At 35.1% G+C, this 18,982-nt stretch overlaps 2 non-coding genes across 2 annotated transcripts; both read left to right on the top strand.

The window, feature by feature from the left end:
• The first annotated feature begins 5,704 nt into the window (after positions 1-5,704).
• On the top strand, positions 5,705-5,811 carry LOC128039413 (small nucleolar RNA R71). The gene has a single exon (XR_008193915.1). It is a non-coding gene; the product is annotated as a small nucleolar RNA R71 (small nucleolar RNA).
• A 10,114-nt stretch (positions 5,812-15,925) lies between these two features.
• On the top strand, positions 15,926-16,031 carry LOC128039467 (small nucleolar RNA R71). Its single transcript, XR_008193971.1, has one exon. It is a non-coding gene; the product is annotated as a small nucleolar RNA R71 (small nucleolar RNA).
• The last annotated feature ends 2,951 nt before the right edge of the window (positions 16,032-18,982 follow it).

Genomic DNA, 18,982 nt, shown 5'->3' with positions numbered 1-18,982 from the left:
TTAGTATAAAATATTAATAATTTAATAAATTGAAAAATTAAATAATTAAATAAAATTGTAATTTAGGAGAATTTTTTTACCACTATTGTATAAAAACTAAAGACTCAAATAAAATAAATAAAATTTAAAGCTAGAGATTTTGATCAAGGGTTGATTGGAAGGGTGACCGGTTGGTGGCTAAATATGATGGAAGTGTGGTGAAAAGGTGACAAGGGGCGTGCGATTTGTGCAAGAGTGCGCACGACTTTAAGAAAGGAACGACAGTAGTGTGCGAGGGCAGCAGTGACACGAGCAAAGCTAGTGCACAAGTAAGGCGCGAGCAGGGGCAGGCGTGAGTAAGCAATAGAGTGCGCGGCAAGGATGTGCGCAAGTTGGCTAACGACGTGCGCAAGTGAGTAGGTTGTGAGGTGTCCATGGTGATGGCTACTGGCTGTGCAGGCTGGTGGATGCGATTGGAAGGAGCTGCAGGGTTGTTACACACGTCTCCAGGCATTCGAGCGGTGCAGATGCAGCTAGGTGATTCAGCAGCTAGTCGACCCAGGGACAGTTCTTTATGCTGCTGCTTGTAGCTTAGAGTGTGGAGTTGCTACTAGGGGCGTGTGATGCTAGGGTATTTAGAGGGTGAAAGGTGCTAGTTTTGATGGAAAAGAACAATTATGTGAGTGTGGTATTTAAAGTGATAGAGGGTAGGAGTTCCACTAGAAGTCTTATAACAAATTAACCATAAAATATCCCAAGTCCTAATGTTATATAAAGTTAATAACAATTAATAAATGATATAATGTATATTTAAATATTGTTTGCTATTACTTTATTTATTAAAATAAAACTCTTAATTAAAAAAGATAAAATTTAAAACAATCCTAATTCTATACAAAGTTGATAATAATTAGTATACATTATAATAAATATAATTATATATTAGTTATTATCATCTTATTTATTAAAAATTAAATTAAAATTTTATTTTAGCTTCTTTTAAATATATTTACAAAAGAGATAGCTAATTTCAATATTTACAAAAAAGCAACCAAATTTTGCAAATAATTCAAGTAAGTACATAGACTTAAAGAAAGTTTGAAAATTGAGTTGCAATTAAAACTTGGATCAAAATTGACCCTTTTATTTGAAAATTTTAAAAATTATTTTGCCATTTAATGAATAATTTCTTAGAAGATTATGTTAAAATCAATTATCAGGAAAGATTTGATGGGTCACAAGCGGTCCCGCTTAAGTTCCAGTCTCTTAGACATAATTTATTTTAACATACTAATCTAAAAAATATACCCTAAATCTTTTATTTAAAAGAAAAAGAGAAGAATTAAGTATCTGATAAAATGAACGAGACTTTATCTCGCTCAATTTTATCTCCCTGGTAATGTTTTAAGCGTTGAGCATTAACTCAAAATTACCTCCCTTACCTTGAATTTCAACAACTCCATATGGGAAAATTTGGTGAATCGTAAATGGACTGGACCAACGTGATTTTAATTTACCTGGAAAGAACCTTAATCTGGAATTGATAAACAAGACTTGCTGACTTGCTTCAAATTCTCGAACTCAAATGTGCTTGTCATGCCATCTTTTAAGTCTTTCCTTGAATAGTTTTGCATTCTCGTATGAGAACATTCGAAACTCTTCTAACTCATTGAGTTGAAGCATCCATTTTTCTTTAGCAAGCTTAAGATCCAAGTTAAGCTATTAGAAAGCCCAGTAAGCTTTATATTCTAACTCTAAGGGCAAATGACAAGCTTTCCCAAAAACCAACCTATAGGATGACATCCCTAAAGGTGTCTTGTATGCTGTCTTGTAGGCCCATAAAAGCGTCATACAGTCTTTTGGACCAATCTCATCATCTAGTCAGCTTGGCCATTCATCTACAGATGGTAAGCTGTGGCAACCTTATGCTTCACTCCATGTTTATCGAGTAACTATTTCAACCATTTGTTCACAAAATGGGACCCATCATCATTGATGATGGCCCCAAGAGTACCAAACCTTGTGAACACATGCTTCTGCAAAAACTTCATCACAACCTTGGGATCATTTGTCGGATATGCCTTGGCCTCAACCCACTTAGATATGTATTCTACTACTACCAAATATTCTTGTAACCAAAAGATGGAGAGAAAGGACCGAGAAAGTCAATACCCCAAACATCAAATAATTCTTTATGTAGGCATACATTTCTTTGAATAGCGTTGGCCAAAAGAATCTGGCTTGCAATACTTTGGCTACAATACGTGTAGCTCTGAAGTGTCCCCCAATTGGAGCTGTGTGGCAATGATATGAAATCTCATATACTTTATCTTCTGCCACACATATCCTAATCATTTGATCTGCACACTTTTTGAAAAAGTAAGGTTCTTCCCAAAAATAGCACTTCACATCGTGAAGAAACTTCTTTTGTTGATATGACTTATTAAGAGGCATTTAACCACAGGCTAAATAGTTAGAAAAATTAGCAAACCAAGGGGTATTATGAGTATGATTTACCTTAAGTATGTGTTCATCTCGGAATGTCTCCTGAATGTGTATAAGTAGAGAAGTCTCTTTTTGCGGTTCTAATCTGGACAAGTGGTCTCTTACTCAGTTTTTTACTCCTTTTCGATCTTGAATTTCTAGACCGAATTCTTGGAGTAAAAGTACCCATTTGATCAACCTCGGTTTAGTGCCTTTCTTGGCAGGTAAGTATTTAATTGCTGAGTGATCTGTATAAATAATCACTTTGGTACCTACAAGATAAGATCAAAGCTTGTAAAAAGAAAATGCAATAGCAAGTAATTCTTTCTCTGTTACCATGTAATTTAATTGAGCCCCTGTTAGAGTCCGACATGCATAGTAGATGAGATGAATTTTTTTTTCCCTTCACTGGCCCATCACAACTCCTATCGCGAAGCAACTTGCGTCACACATCAATTTAAATGGCAAATCCCAATCTCGTGTGACGATGATTGGTGCCAAAACTAACCGACTTTTCAAATCATTAAAAGCTCTTAACACTCCTCATTGCTTTATCTACCACGATTCGATGTCTTGTTATTCGGTGCCCCAGAACAATACCTTCTCGTACCATGAAATTGCACATTTCTCAGTTGAGTATGAGGTTTGTTTCTTTGCACCGCCTTAGTACCTTGGCTAGATTGGCTAAGCAATCATCATAAGTATCTCCAAACACTGAAAAATCATCCATAAAACCTTCCAAATACTTTTCAACCATGTTAGTACAAATAAACGTCATACATCTTTGAAATGTTGTAGGTGCATTACATAAACCAAATGGCATGCGTCTAAATGCAAATGTACTGTACGAGCATGTGAATGTTGTTCTGTGTTGATCCTCTGGCTCTACTATAATCTGATTATACCTCGAGTATCCATCGAGGAAATAGTAATAGTCTCACCCGACGAGTCTATCCAGCATTTGATCCAAGAACAGTAAAGGAAAATGGCCTTTCCTAGCCGCTTTGTTCAACTTTCGGTAGTCGATGCAAATTCTCCATCCCATAACTGTTCTGGTTGGTATTAGTTTGTTATTCTCAATCTTAATGACCATAATACCTCCTTTCTTGGGCACGCATTGGACCAGACTTACCCATGAACTATTTGAGATGGGATAAATTATACCCACATCTAACCACTTAATGATTTCTTTCTTTATCATGTCCTTCATGATGGGTTTCAGTCTTCGTTGTCTGTCAATCGACCCTTCTCGCCATCTTCCAAGATGATCTTGTACATACATACAGATGGACTAATGCCGTGAATATCGGCTATGGTTCATCCGATAGCATTATTAAATTGTTTCAATACTAGGATGAGTTTCTCTTCTTGCTCTTTGGTGAACTTTGTTGAAATAATCATAGGAAAAGTAGAAGCGTTACCTAAATAAACATATTTTAAATGTGAGGGAAGTACCTTTAGTTCTAATTTAGGTGGCTCATCAATTGAAGCTTTTGGCTGGGTATAATCTCTACTTTCTAACTCCAAAGACTCAAAGCAGGATTGTAGATTAAATCCCCTTTGATTAGCTTCTAGTAAAGCTGAGTATTCCTTCCCCTCTTCATCACTTGGAGGGTCTGATGTCAAAATTCGTTGCAATGGGTCCTCAACAGAGTTGAGTTCCTTATTGATGTGTATAAGGGTCATTCCAATTGGTAGGAAAAGCCTTCCTAGGATGATTGACACCTCTTTATCTACTTCAAAGTCTAGAATAACAAAGTCAGGAGAAAAAATAAATTTCTCTACACGTACCAATACATCCTTGATTTTTCCTTCTAGATGTCCTAAAGATCGATCTGCTAATTGAAGTGTAACCATAGTAGGTCTAACTTCATCTATCCCTAACTTTTTGAATATAGACATGGGCATCAAGTTAATGCTCGCACCCAAATCGCATAGTGCCTTACCATAATACGTTGCTCCAATGTTGCAAGGTATGGTAAAACATCTAGGGTATTTCATCTTTGGGGGTAGTTTATTTTGAAGATATGCTCTGCATTCCTTTGTCAAGGCTACCGTCTCAAATTCTCCAAGTCTCCATTTCTTGGACATGATATCCTTCATGAATTTGACGTAGTTTGGCATCTTCTCAAATGCTTTTACCAATGGGAGGTTGATATGAAGTTTCTTAAGTACATCTAAGAATTTCTTGAACTGGTCTTCCTGTTTCTACATCTGAATCCTTTAAGGGTAGGGTGGTGAAGGATTCTTTACTAGAACCGGTTGATTCATATTTTGTGGTAATTTTGTATCTAAAAAAGTTGTTAGTTTATCAGAATTAATTGGTCTGGAAATTACCTTATTGGGTTTTATAGATTTTGGTTCTGGTGAAGTTGGAATTTCAACACTGGGTTGAACTTCCACTGAATCTTGAGCATCTGCTGGCTCCTCTTCAACTTCGATAGTGTTGGGCTCTAATGTCTTTCCACTCCTCAATTTCAATGATTTACAATGATATTTCCCCAAATTTCTTGGATTTTCTGTATCACTAGGCAGAGCACCTTGTGGTCGATTCCTAATTTTAGTAGCAAGTTGACCCCCTGATTCTCCAAATTCCTTAAAGTGGCGTAATTCTTTGCCATATATGCCTTCAATTGGTTCTCTAAGCTATTGGAAGGTTTAGCTTGAGTTGGTTTCTGACCTTGTTGGGTAAGAATAGGTGGCTGGGTCAGTCTAAGTTGTGCATAAGTGTTACTAGTTCCAGCCCTTTGGTTACTCCAAGAAAAATTAGGGTGGTTTTGCCAAGATGGGTTATAAAAATTGGATTGAAGTTCTTGCCTTCCTCGATTTTGGTTTTGGTTTAGGTTACCCATGCAATACACGGATTCTTAGTTTGATGGATATTCTTCGAACAAATGCCCTCCCCACAATAAACACAGTCTACATTTTTGAATTTAAATGGTGGCTGAGTTGCAAAATTATTAAACCTATTAGTAGTAAAGTTTTTAAGCATTGAAAATATTAAGGATGGCTGAGATGCAAGTGAAGTGAGAGCGTCCACTTCATGTACTCCACGACTTGTGTTCCCGACACTGCTCGATTGGTTGACCATTGATAGTTATTGCTAGCAATCCTCTTAATCATTTCATAAGCCTCGTTATAAGACTTAGAAAGGAGAGCACCATTAGTAGAAGCTTCCACTACCATCCTCGTGTGAGCATTTAGTCCGTTATAAAATGTCTCTAATTGGATGCAATTAGGGATTCCGTGATGAGGGCATCTTCGTAATAGTTCTTTAAACCTCTCCTACGCCTCATACCAGGACTCATCATCGAACTGTTGGAAAGTAATAATCGCGTTCCTTAACTTAACATTCTTGCTAGGTAGGAAGTACTTCACAAGAAATCTTTCTACTAACTCTTGCCATGTGGTAATGGAATTCGGTGGCTATAAGTTCTATCAAGCTCGAGCTCTGTCCTTCAATGAATACGAGAAAAACTTTAACCATAGTGCATCTTTGGGTACTCTGGCTAGCTTGAAAGAATCGCTCACAAAACAGTCTTAAGTGAAGGTGAGGATATTCGGTAGGCATTCCACTGAATTGGCCTACTCTCTGATGCATTTGTAACATAACCAGTTTCAACTCAAATTGTTGTGCCTCGATTTCGGGTCTCCTAATACCTGGATTAAGATCATGAAACACTAGCATGATGTACTGTCTTAGAGCTTTATCCTTATCATCAACAATAAGGATAGGATTTTGTGTAGGGTTTGCTCCATTTCCTTGATTTCAATTTTTGAAGTTTATCTCTTCAGTCCTTCTTTGAGCTACTTCTCTTTTTTATTGTCAAAAATTTCTTTCAATTTTAAGATCTACGGGGAGTAAATCAATAATTCAAATAGTACTCATAAACACCTTAAACAAACACAAAAAAATTAACTAAGTCAAAATTGAACAGAAAAAATAAACGAAAATGCAAAATTAACAAATTCCCAAATGTTGACTTTTAAAGCAGTCCCCCCGACAATGACGCCAAAAACTTGGAATGATGGAAATGTGGAAGTGTACACAACTGAAACAAATAATAAAGTGACAAGTAAATCTCAAGTTATCATACCCACAGGGACTGTGTAAGAAAATATTTATGAAATGCAATTAAAAACACTTTGGTGAAGGAAATATTTTGTTTTGAGAGAAAAGGTTTTAATAATACTAAATTTTAAGTAAGAAAATTAAACTAAGAAAATTAAAAGATAAAAATTCCAAATCACAATTTCTAAAAAATAAGTTTAATCAATATGATATAATTGTGTTAGATATATTACATTTCTTAACTTAATATTACTAAAATAATGTTCATGTTGTTACGAATAAATTCACGACAACTTTGTAACTTGTTAACTATAGCACACAAAGACTTACTAAATTAACTAATCTCTTGAATATATTACTATGCCGTTTAAACAATTAATCAGTTTAAATAAAAAATAAAAGATTAAGTGAGGTAACAATATATTCCTACATTTAAAGAGTTTAATCACAATAATCTTTCAAGTTATGCAAGGCTAATGTATCGTTTAATACTATCGCTAATTTAACCTCAACTATCTTAGAAGATTAAACATGCCTTTGGTTAAGTATTGTGTCAATTAATTACAATTTCAAGACGATTAATAATTAATTTACAATTATAATGCAAGTATAACATAATAATGGTTTTACTTAATCAAACAATTTACCAAGACCTATAACAACATAAACATGATTTTAATAACTTAAGTAGACAAAATGAAATCAACCTAACACATATTAAATTTAAGCCATGTCAATTAAATTTAGAATAACAACATAACAAATATTCATAGACATGTTCATAACAACAACAAGAAAAGTTAAAGGATATGAAACTAGAAACAAATCTAGTGTTTCTCCAAAGCCAAACTAGTTTCTCCACTCCTTCGTCTCCGCTCATTCTATTGAACTGAGGCTTATATAAACACTTGAATACTGCTACCCAAGGTAGTTGAAGGACTCTTTCCCAAGAGGGAAATCAGCAAAAGAAAGTAGAAGGGAAAAACGGGAAACAAAGGAGAGAAAGTGAGTGAAAGAGAGAGAGATGTGTGAGATCAGAGGTGTGTTGAATGAATAGGTGAAAGGGGGTATTTACATGTCAGAGTGGCTTCTAAAAATAGAAAAAAATTAGGAGCCACACACTCCCCTTGGCCGGTCACCACACCTGCATTTGTTGAAGATTTCAACTTTCTATATTTAGCTAGGGGAAAATCTACAAAAGCATAATAAGTGAAGGGGTTTGAATGTGATTTCAAGGAGATTTCTAGGGATGATTTGCAAGTCAATAAAACAGTTGATTTGGGCTGATTGGGTCAGTATTTTGGACGGGTTTGGATAGCCCGATTGCTTGATTAGATCAGTCTTTCGTATTAGCACAATTAGGCCTCCTTTCCATAATATAATCAATAATAATTATTTAACCCAAAATAAATTGGATCAAAATTAAAATTAATTATATTATCTATTAATATTCATAATTTGGACCATCTTCGGCTGAAAAATTAATTCGCCTCAACGCTTCAGAAATCACTTCATGATTTTGAGCTTCTAGTAGTGTCCGCCGAGCCAATTTTCACCCATTGTGCAAATCTGTCGAAAATAAATCAAAATTTATGAAAATTTATTATAAAATTAATTGAAATTAAATATGTTAATAATTTAATTATAATTTAATTATTTTATAATTATATTATATTTGTCGACAAGAATTACTATGAAACTGCATGAATTTGAGTTAAAAAGGGCATGAAAAAGTCTACATATTTTTGTATTTCCAACAAGCTAGGAGAATTATATTAATTAACTCAGTTCATTTTCAACATGCTTAATAATATTTGGAAATACTCCATGGCAAATCGATCTTTCATGAGTTTAAAAACCAAATCAAGTTCTCTTGAAATCTGTTACTCAGTGAAATATGTTAAACTAATGGTTTCTTTGTATTTATGCGAGGTAACATGGACATTTACTTTTGAAACAGTTTAATCACATAAACCTAAAATCTATGCAAGATAATAGAGCTAACTAAAGATATTATGAACCTCCAATTTAGTTGGGTTTAATGATCTAAATTGAGTATTACATTTTTCAATTATGCATCTACTAGCCATCGCTTGGTTAGGATCGCTCATCTAATTTGATTGTATCCAATCACGTATGAATAAAATATATCTTGATTTTAATTGAAAACATGATCGACTGAGGCTGAAGCATGTTAAACATGAATCAAATAAATATTATTGAATTAACATAATCATGCTAGCAAACAGAATTAAGCTAACATTGTTGATGTCAAGAACAATAAACACATAGCGAACATAATTAAACTAAATAACAGGAAGGAAAGAGTAAACTCTAATTTTGTTTAGCATCCTTTCAGTTCTTTTTGATTGATGTGTTCCTTCGTTCTACTCGTTGCTCTTTTGCTAAGGTTTCTTAATGTGGCCGACCAAGGTAGTGTCTTGACAAAGCTTTTGTTAGCTAAAGAATGGAAGGACAATGAAGTGGCTAGGCATGGAAATGGAGTAGGGAAATGAGAGAATGCTTGATGAATGAATGAATTTTGGGAAGAAGGATGCTTTGAAAGGTGAAAGATGTGTGGTATTTATAGGTGAAGGTAAGGGTGAAGTTCACTAAAAATAGAATTTGAAATTCCACCTTCTTCTCTCATGCTTGGTCAGCCACAATTTGTGGAAAAGAGGATGATTTGGTTGCTTCATTTTGAATTCAAAACTTTTCCATTAATAGCCATAAGGTGGACGGTTTCAAAGGGTGAACTTGTGTGTCGATTTTTGACATCTTTTCAACGGTAGGGACCTTCAACAAAATATCCCAATGCTTATTTTTGGGAAACCATTTGCTTGTGCTGAAATTAGGCTTTAATTCCTCCTTGTTGGGTAGTTTCTTAGTCCAATAAATAATCAGACTTTTACTGGGTCAACTTAACATCCTTATGACCCAGTTGTACACGGTCTTGCCTTCCAAATAGAATAGGTATGTACATGTCCATGCAACATTTATATTAATCTCGTTTTCCATGGTCCCATTACATAGTGAAAATTAGCATATTAATAATTAACATGAAAACAATATAAATTATGCATAAAAATCATGTAATAAAACATAATTTCACATACTTTATAAATTCATGTCCAATATTAATATTTAAGTAAAATTCACTTAATTCAATAACAATTACTCGAGATTAACATATTTATAAAGTCAAAAGGTGGTAAAAATATATAGAAAAATCCTATAAAATTTCGAGTTTACAATGTCTAACATACACCTTATTTTTTCAGAAAATTTCAAATTGGAGTAAAACTCTAATACTACTAGAATTACGACAAGTATAGTCGGCACCATAGCGAGGTTTATCTATCAATGAAAATGGACTACATCCCGAACTTCCTCACAATTCAAGGTCGAAGGGTCGAAGCCTCTTTCAAGCATAAATGATCATCCTAGGATATTTGAGTAAAAAGTTTCGACCTCTTTTGATTTAAGTTTATCAAGAACATACCCTAGTTCCAAAGGGGGTTTAGGTTGGGATTTCGTTTTCTTTTTTTATCTATGAGGCATGTTTATCACTTTCTAAACTAAGAAAATGGTTCACTAAGTACTACCCAAATATTTTCCAATAAATTAAGGCTAATAGTAGAACAAGATAACAAAAATAATAACAAAGGCAACAATATCACGTGCAACACAAAGGAGGAAAGGGAAACTTAAACCGTGTTATGGGTTTAATGATAGAGTCGACAAAATCTCGTGTTTCTCAAGTAAAAAGTGTGTAAAATCTACAAAAGAAGAAATTAACAAGAAAAAAAAGAAGAAAGAAGAAAGATTTCAAAGAAATTTGAAAGGACTTGAAAGGAGAATTGAGAGAAAATAGAAAGGGGGAGAGTTTTTAGGGATTTAGAATGAAGGTTTTCAGGGAAACTGAGAGAACTGGAGGTTTTGGGGTCTTTGGAGGCTTAAAAAGTTCCACAACACACGAATTACGATATCTGAAACCGAGTATCGCCTGACGTGACTTAGATATTGCGATACCCTGTAGTGGATATTGCAATATCCCCTATTTTTAGACCCCAATATTCTATTCTGTTTCAGATATCGCGATACCGAAGGCTGGGTATCGCAATATCATTGGGTAAACCAATTTTTTATTACTTTTAACATTCCAGGGGTATCGCAATATCAGGGGTCTGACACCGCGTTACAAAAATTATTTTTGGTCCCCTCTCACAACTATCCAGGAAAACGTGACATCCCCCCTTAGGTATTGTGATTTCACTTAACTAACCCCCAAAACACTACAAAATTATAAATTTCCATCTCAATCCTAAAAAATCCAACCTATTAGTTCAAAATTAAACCAACACAAATTAAAATCCTAATCTAAATGCAGAAAATATGTGGAGTACATGTTCAATAATTCAAATATTTACAAATTTTTTGTTCAATTTCAATGGGTGGCAACTAAAAATTCAACTCGGGGCAGTCGACCACATCACCGAAATGATGCTTCCTCAGTGTTCTCGACACTCAAGTATGCATTTTATTTAACATGCAACTAAGTCTACCAAAAAATTGTAAGGTCCTTTTTATCCTCGTTTGCTTCCGTATTCTCTTATGTGGCGAGCGGACACCTAAAAAACTACAGCATTCCATAAAAGTTGCAAATTGGTTAGCATGATAAGGTCTCATCTCACCTATCTGACACTCATACCCTTGTGAATGCAACATCTCCTTAGACTTGGACTTGGTCTCGACACATTTAAAAATTTTGGTCTCTCCTTTGATTTCCATAGTTAATTCTCCTCTTCCTACGTCCATAGTAGGCTAGAATTAACCAAGAAAGGTCTCCCTAAGAGGATATGAATTTCGAGATCCTCCTCTCAGTCAAGCACGATAAAGTTAATAGGAAAAATAAACTATCTAACCCTCACTAACACGTCCTCAAGGACTCCCTTGGAACATACCAAAGATCAGTCGGCTAATTACAAGGTGACTATCGTTTCCTTAAGCTCTCCCAAACATTGACAATGGCATGAGGTTAATACTTGCACCTAGGTCACATAGGGCCTTCCTGAAACTCACTCCACCTATCTCTATGGGAATGGTAAAGCTATGGGACCTTTTAGTTTGAGAGGAGCTTTTCTAGACACTACTTGCTACATTCCTCATTAATATTGATTCGCTCTCCTCTCCCTATTCTCGTCCTACGAGAAATAACATCCTTAAGGAACTTGACATATTTGGGCATTTTCTTAATGAGCTCTAGTAAGGGAAGATTTACATTCAAGGCCATAAACATATTGAGGAATTGCAAGAATTCTTCACTTTCTTTCCTTTTCTTCTCCTCTAGATGCAAAGGAAATGGTATAGGCATTGAACTTGGCAGTGGTAGTGGAATGGTTTTATCCTCTAGTTCAACTTTTGTGGGTTCGCTCTCAGGTCTTTCCTTCTTTTCCACCCCATCTGCAATGCTACAAGTGCAGGTGCTCTCATCCTTCTCACTCACTTCTTTCTCCCCACAATTTGGTCAGATAGGTTCCTTAACCATATTCCTTGATCTGAGGGTGGCCACCTTCATTCTCTCTTCGGATTAGGTTCTATTTTACTGGGTATAATGCTCCAAAACCAGTTTGATTAATTAGATCCGAATATTGGGGGTCATGCTCTATTACGAATGTAACTTAACCCTTTTAATTAAATAAATTTTTCTATTCATGACAATTACATAGTTTCACTTTGAATCGAATTTACTAAGTATGTACAATGAATTGTTTCAGGTTCGATGCATGGTCATTAAATCTTAATGATGCCTATGTTTTCAATTTTTTGCTAACGTAAGTAACTTAATTCACAAATATACAAACATGAGTTCATTCTTTGATCACGCCACTTAACTTGCTCTGTATGCATAATAGCCTAGTTGCCACTTCGTAGAGTAGTCTTGGCGTCGTCCCTCTAGGTGCTGACTCATACCAGTTAACTTGAAAACACAATACACTGAAGTAAGTCCATGAGAACTTACTAAGGGAAAACTTTATTTACCTTAATAATACTTATCTTTTGTGACAGATGTAACATCCTATCGATCTTATCTATCGCGACCCTTAAACTCTATTTCTGGCGAGTACCTTAGCACAATCAATCCTTCGTATATCACTTTTGTACTTTCGTTTAATCTTTCATATACTTATACCAATTTCCTTTCTAGAGATCCACACGCATCTATTACATTATTGACTTTACCTAATTAATTCTAAACCAACGTATTATCACAATCGTGCATAAGCACGTCACAGGTGGTAGAGACCTCCTTCAAGCTTATATAGAGTCAAATCCTTATTCAGACCACCCTTTAAGTATTACCTGGTATTTCCTTATGATTCTTCAACCCATTATTTTCAATCGATTCTTGGTCATAAGTAGTACTAAAAGTAAGCTGACAAATAGTTTGGGCATGTTGAAATTACTAATACACTTATGGGTCTTAATAACCAATCCTTTACTCATAAGGATTCTTTCGATGAAAACTCATTCACTCCACCATCTACTTGATTCATGTTCTTTAGTTGTTCCTTATCTTCATATGGATTCTTGAATTACCTTAATTCATTCCAATCTTTCTATTTGTACTCAAGGGACATACAAAATACGTCATATGAACTATACATCTTGTAATCGTCGTAGGGATTAACCTTCCCATTTCACTGCAAGACGTTTCCCTCCAGCATTTCTACGAATAAATTAATTTTAGAGTTCACCAAAAGTTTCAATACTTTAGAACTTGCCGCATCACTATTCCTTCAGGGTTCATTACCCTTACCATACCTTCAGATTTCGCTAGATATATATTTACTGTTCGTCGTACATATGATTCCTTCAAAGTTTGTTGTACATAGTATGCTGACAAGGAACCATACACGTCGTTCCTTCTTAATCTACCAAGAATTCCTTTCCTTTCATTCAAGGTTTGCTATCGAGACTCTTCCTTCAAATGGTTACCACAAGGGCCATCCTTTAGATTGCGCCACAAGGGCATTCTTTTCATATTTCGCCATAAACCTTCCTTTATTTAGATTGCCACAAAGGCTTTCTTTACGTGGTTAGCCACAAAGGCTCCCATTATAGAGATTGCCACAAGGGCTTTCTTTCCTAATACGCCACAAAGACTTTCATCTTCGAAGGTTGCCACAAAGGCTCTCCTTTCAGAAGTTTTCCATAAAGGCTTTCCTTTCAAAGGTTCATCACAAAAGCTTTCATTTTTGGAAGTTCGCCACAAAGGCTTTCCTTCTAGAGGTTCGCCAAAAAGGCTTTCCTTTTAAAGGTTCACCAAAAAGGCTTTCCTATTCTGTTAGGTAATAACCTTCCTTAAGTTCTTTCCATATGATGCCATAGCTCAGCTATGGTCTTACACAATATAGTGCCATAGACTTTTCCTTTCATAGAATTGTTTTAAAGTCCTAACGAACTCTTTTAGACAACTCCATGGAGATGGACTCTAACTCGTTATACATTGACCTACTCTTATCAAACATAGTTCAAATCATGCGCTTAAGATACACATATACTTTTCAAGCATTCATATACAAGCATCCTCCAACCTTAAGATTCACATCACATACTTAGACTATCATATCTCAAGTAATTTATACTTACACAGTCCCTCAAACGTTCATTCTACTCAGGATCATGACACTATGCTTCCCTAGATTTGGTTCCATAGTTTATTTAATTTTCATAGAAGATTCTAGAATGCATAATCGCACATACCAGAGTTGGCTTAGAGACTCACCTGATAACCTCGAAGGGTAGCTTAGACTCCAGATCCCGCACTCAGCAAGATATTACAACAACCACTACCTTGTACAATAGAAGATCACCATTAAAACCCATCTGAGTAACTTTTACAATCATTTCAAGCCTAAATAACCCATAAAAAAAGCCTTACTTCATCAGGCATTCATGCAGATCTACTTTTGTAAAGCCATAAAACTCACCTTGACATGGAGAAAAACCACTTAGTAAAACCAAGAATTTCAGATCTAGCTTAAATAAGAAAAATGCTTTTTGTTTCCTCCAGCTCTAGATCTTAATATTTTAGAGGAAACAGATAAGAAGATAACTCCACTTAACCAAATCGGAGTACTCTTTTAACTTAACCCAAGTCTCTATTGGAACTTGGTAAACGTCACATCCATACTGAGTTGTCTTATCCAAAATCTATCATTTCCAAGAGACCTACTAGATTATCTCCTTAGAATTTAACTCTTATAGTTCACATTCAGTTAGTTCTTGAGCAGCTTACCTTATAACCTAACTAGCATGGGACCATAGTCACAAGGTGCACTATACTACTAGTGTAAACTTATACCATAAAATTCATTTCACTTAACCATAAATGTCATCCTACTGATCATAGTAATCTGACTTGGAACTCTTATTCACTTATATTCATTTTGGATCCCGCCCACTTTATATGACAAAAAAGCATTTGGACGAATACTACTTCGCCAATCATACTTCTTTAAGACTATGCACCAAATCTTGTGTTCACCAGAACTGGGGCTTTCTAGGCGTCCTTATAGGATTCTTATAATTAGTCAAATTCTAACACTATATACATTCGTGACCTACTTTATATGCCTTACTACCTTAAACAATATTCAAACATTAATGCTTCGCCGAGCGAGATGTTACACTAGGTATGCTAAAGGTGAAATTATTTTGCAACAATTGCAAAACTTGGTCTAATTGACCACAAATTTGGTGCACATTGGCTTGCACAACATGCAAACCTTTCTTTACTTTACTCACCCTAATTAACAATGGAAGGTCATTGCTACAGGTTGGTTTTCTCTCTTGATCTTCAGGTGCCCTAAAAGGTAAAAGAGGTTGGTATAATGTGTTGGCTTTCATAGGATTAAGGTTTTGGTTCCTTTAGTTTGAATTCCAACTTGATTTCCTCGCCACCTAAGGTTAGGATGGTCGTGCCACCAAGGGTTATAGGTGTTGGAGTAAGGGTTATATCCTCTATTCCCCACATAATTAACTTCCATATTGTTTCTCTGATCATCGTGTCCTGCATTAATATGGCTTAGATTGGAATGGTTTTGGACTTGCACCTTGGCTGCACTAATCTCCAGTTGATTAAGCTTTTCGAGAACTTATTGATACTTGTCTTTGCTTCCAACAGCGTTCGCTGCTGATTGTTTGGCCTTGTATGTGAGCTGCTCATCCAACCATATATAAGAGCTCATCGCCATGTCCTCGATAAGTTAACAAGCTTTGGTGTAAGTCTTTGACATGAATTCTCCTATGGTTTCTCCATCAAGACTAGAGCGTAAGTTTCCGTCAAGTCCATTTTAAAAGGCTTGAAGTTGCAACCAATCTTATAAATCATGATATGGACACTTACGTAACATCAACTTAAAGTGCACCCATGCTTCATATAATGACTCTCCTTCTAATTGTAGAAAATTCATAATATATATTTGAAGTTTCATGGTCTTGCTTAAGGGAAAATAATTTGCCAAAAATTTTCTTTTTAGCTCGTCCCAAGTGTTGATGGAATCTAACAGCTACGAATCTAACGATATAAAAGCATCATCAGTAAGAGAGAAAGGGAATAATTGAAGACATATGGCGTCATCAGATACCCCATGAGGTGTTGATTTGGATCCTCATTCATTGACCCTCAAAATTGAAGGTTTGATTGTATCATTTGGATCATTGTTGGTTTGATTTCAAAGTTTTTAGCATTAACAGTCGGGAGATTAATGCTACCTTGAACAACATTCAAGTTGGTCATCGCGTAGTCATACAAAGTTCGTTGCTCCATTAGTAGGTGTGCTGGTTGTCAAATCTCTCTTTGTGGATTTTTGATAGGTTGCTCTCTTAGTGGAGGTTGTGCGCCTCTAGAATGTTGCGCCCTCTTCGCATGTGTGATGATACGTTCCGGTTCCAGCTCCAATGGTAAGACATTGATACCGGTTCGAGTCATACAATGCCTCTTACAAAAGAGTGAAGACAATTAATGAACTAAAAATTGTAACAAAATAAAAACAAACAAAAAATAAGGTTGTACCTATAAATCCTACTTTGGCTACTTATATCTACCTAAAATTGTGCACTAAAATTTACTCAATCTTACATCATCTTCCCTAGAAATGGTGCCAACAACTTAATTAGCTGCGTGTGTGTGCATTAAAACACTGAATTTATAAAATTATTTTAAAGCCCAGTTTTACTACAAGTGTACAATGTTAGCCGTAATATTTCTAGTTCCGATGGAACACGAAGTATTCCAAGGGGTCAAACCCAAAGGAAGAGCCGATTGAGCAATAGTTTAAATGGCTACTAACATGATTTTCTAGTATGACAACCAATAACAAGAAGAATTTGCAAAAAAAAATAAATATTCTATTCTAAGGACTAAATTGTAAGAAATGTAAAACTAGAGGACTATCTAGAAAATAACTAATGCGGTTGGTTAACTTCGATGTGGTTCACTGAACCTCGGACAAGGGACTTAAATCGCATAAATTACCAAGTGGCGATTTCATCTTTCGGTCTCAATTTTATCGACTTAGCCCAGTTAATCTGGGACTAATGAACAAGAGAGCAATAAGATTACCTTCCAGTCTCACTTTATCTTGATGTTCCCTTAGGAGCATCACTACCTAAGTTATTAGTTCTATTTAATTTAGACCAATTAATTATGATTTACTCCGTGGTCCAAAGATTTTAATTTACCGACAACTCTATCAACCAACCTCCTTTAAGGTTTAGCTACTTGATACTTATGCTCAAAGTGAAGAAAATAAACATGAAAATGGAAAACAAGGCATCCATGAAAGTAAAGCTTCAGAAAAATATAAAAATTGAGATTTTTCTGCAAGAAAACTTAGAGAGCAGAAAACTAAAAGCATTCAACAAGAAAATCTAAAGCAAAAAAACATAAAACGAAACATAATTAACATATTTAAATTAAAATAAATTGACATACATTAAACTAAAGCTTAAAGAGTTTTGAAACCAAGGTACTGACCGCCTTCAGACGTATTAACGTCTAGAGTGTGAATGCTAGTGTAAAAGATTTATATATGAGGTGGTAACCACAAGTGTATAGGTTTAGTTGAAATATAGTTACAGCAGAATAGGTGAGTACTCCAAGGATCGTACCCAGGGAAGGCTAGTACTAGATGAATTTTAACCTAAACAGCAAAAGATGTAATTAGTACTCGAAATAATTTATAGTGCAAAAATATAAATAAAAATAATTTTTTAGATTTTATATACTAATAAAAATATAACATAATAAATAAATAGATATCAAGAGATTGAAAAAGTAGAAGTAATCAAATCTAGTTATGGGTAATTAGCTAGCTTTGGTAATCTTCATCAATTGTCGCTTCGAGTTCCTCTTCAGTCAACTAGTTGCTATCTTAGCAGGATCTTTTGATCTTCCATTGAAATAACGAGTCGACAAGAATTACTTATCTTTCGACCTCACTGTCCAGACCGGCTTGGGGTGAAGGTCTTCACGGATAGGCCATACCAATTTTGGGTTAATTCCCACCTCGATGACTTCATAAGGTTGTCAAGCCTAAGGTTTAGGTTCTTCCTTTTCTAAACAGTTGATCCGTTGAGTAACCCTATAAAATAGTTAATAGATCATACCTCCACTCTCTAATCCCTCATAGAAGGATTAGTTCCTCATGGTTTTCATAAACAATATAGAATCTATATAAAGAGTAAACATGATAAATGAATCAAAAGTATAAAGTATAAGAAAAAGCATGATTTGTATTAAAGTATGAATGTGAATCCACAAAGTTTGATTGTCTCCACAAATCAAATTTCTCGAGATAAAACAAAGAACAAACTTGAAAGTAAATCTAAAACCTAAGAAAAGAGAAAAACAAAACTAAAATCAAAAGTAATTGCTGACCACAATGTTTGAAAAATGAGCTTATTTATAGTTTTCAGGTGGTCGTCGTCCTTAACCCTAAGTTAGTTTACGTTTCCGAGCTTTAATTTTTATTGTACGAACAAAAATGACCCCTAGCATGTGTTAATTCCAGTCCAAAGTTGATGTCGTGACATATCAGGACTTGTGTCGCGACATAGGAGTCAATATACTCCTCTTGGGATGTCTTCAAGGGTATGTCGTGACACTCTTGGGCTGTGTCGCGACATCGAAAGCAGTTTCGTAATTTCTTTATACTACTCAATATGTTGCCACATATGTTGCAACATTAAGCATTTTGTGTTGCAACATAGTGACCAATATCAATTTAGCACACCTTCTAATGATCTCCTCCACACATACAAAGTTCATTAGTTCACCCTTAAGCCTCATTCGACCCCTAAGGTCAATAAAAGACTCAATTTTCACATTGTATTGACTTTACGAAAACATAATGAAAAACTAATGTAATTGCTTTCTTT

Source organism: Gossypium raimondii, chromosome 2, assembly GCF_025698545.1.
Source record: "Gossypium raimondii isolate GPD5lz chromosome 2, ASM2569854v1, whole genome shotgun sequence".
Classification (NCBI taxonomy): domain Eukaryota; kingdom Viridiplantae; phylum Streptophyta; class Magnoliopsida; order Malvales; family Malvaceae; genus Gossypium; species Gossypium raimondii.
The sequence above is the reverse complement of the archived record's forward strand: the minus strand, read 5'-3'. Positions and strand labels throughout refer to the sequence as shown.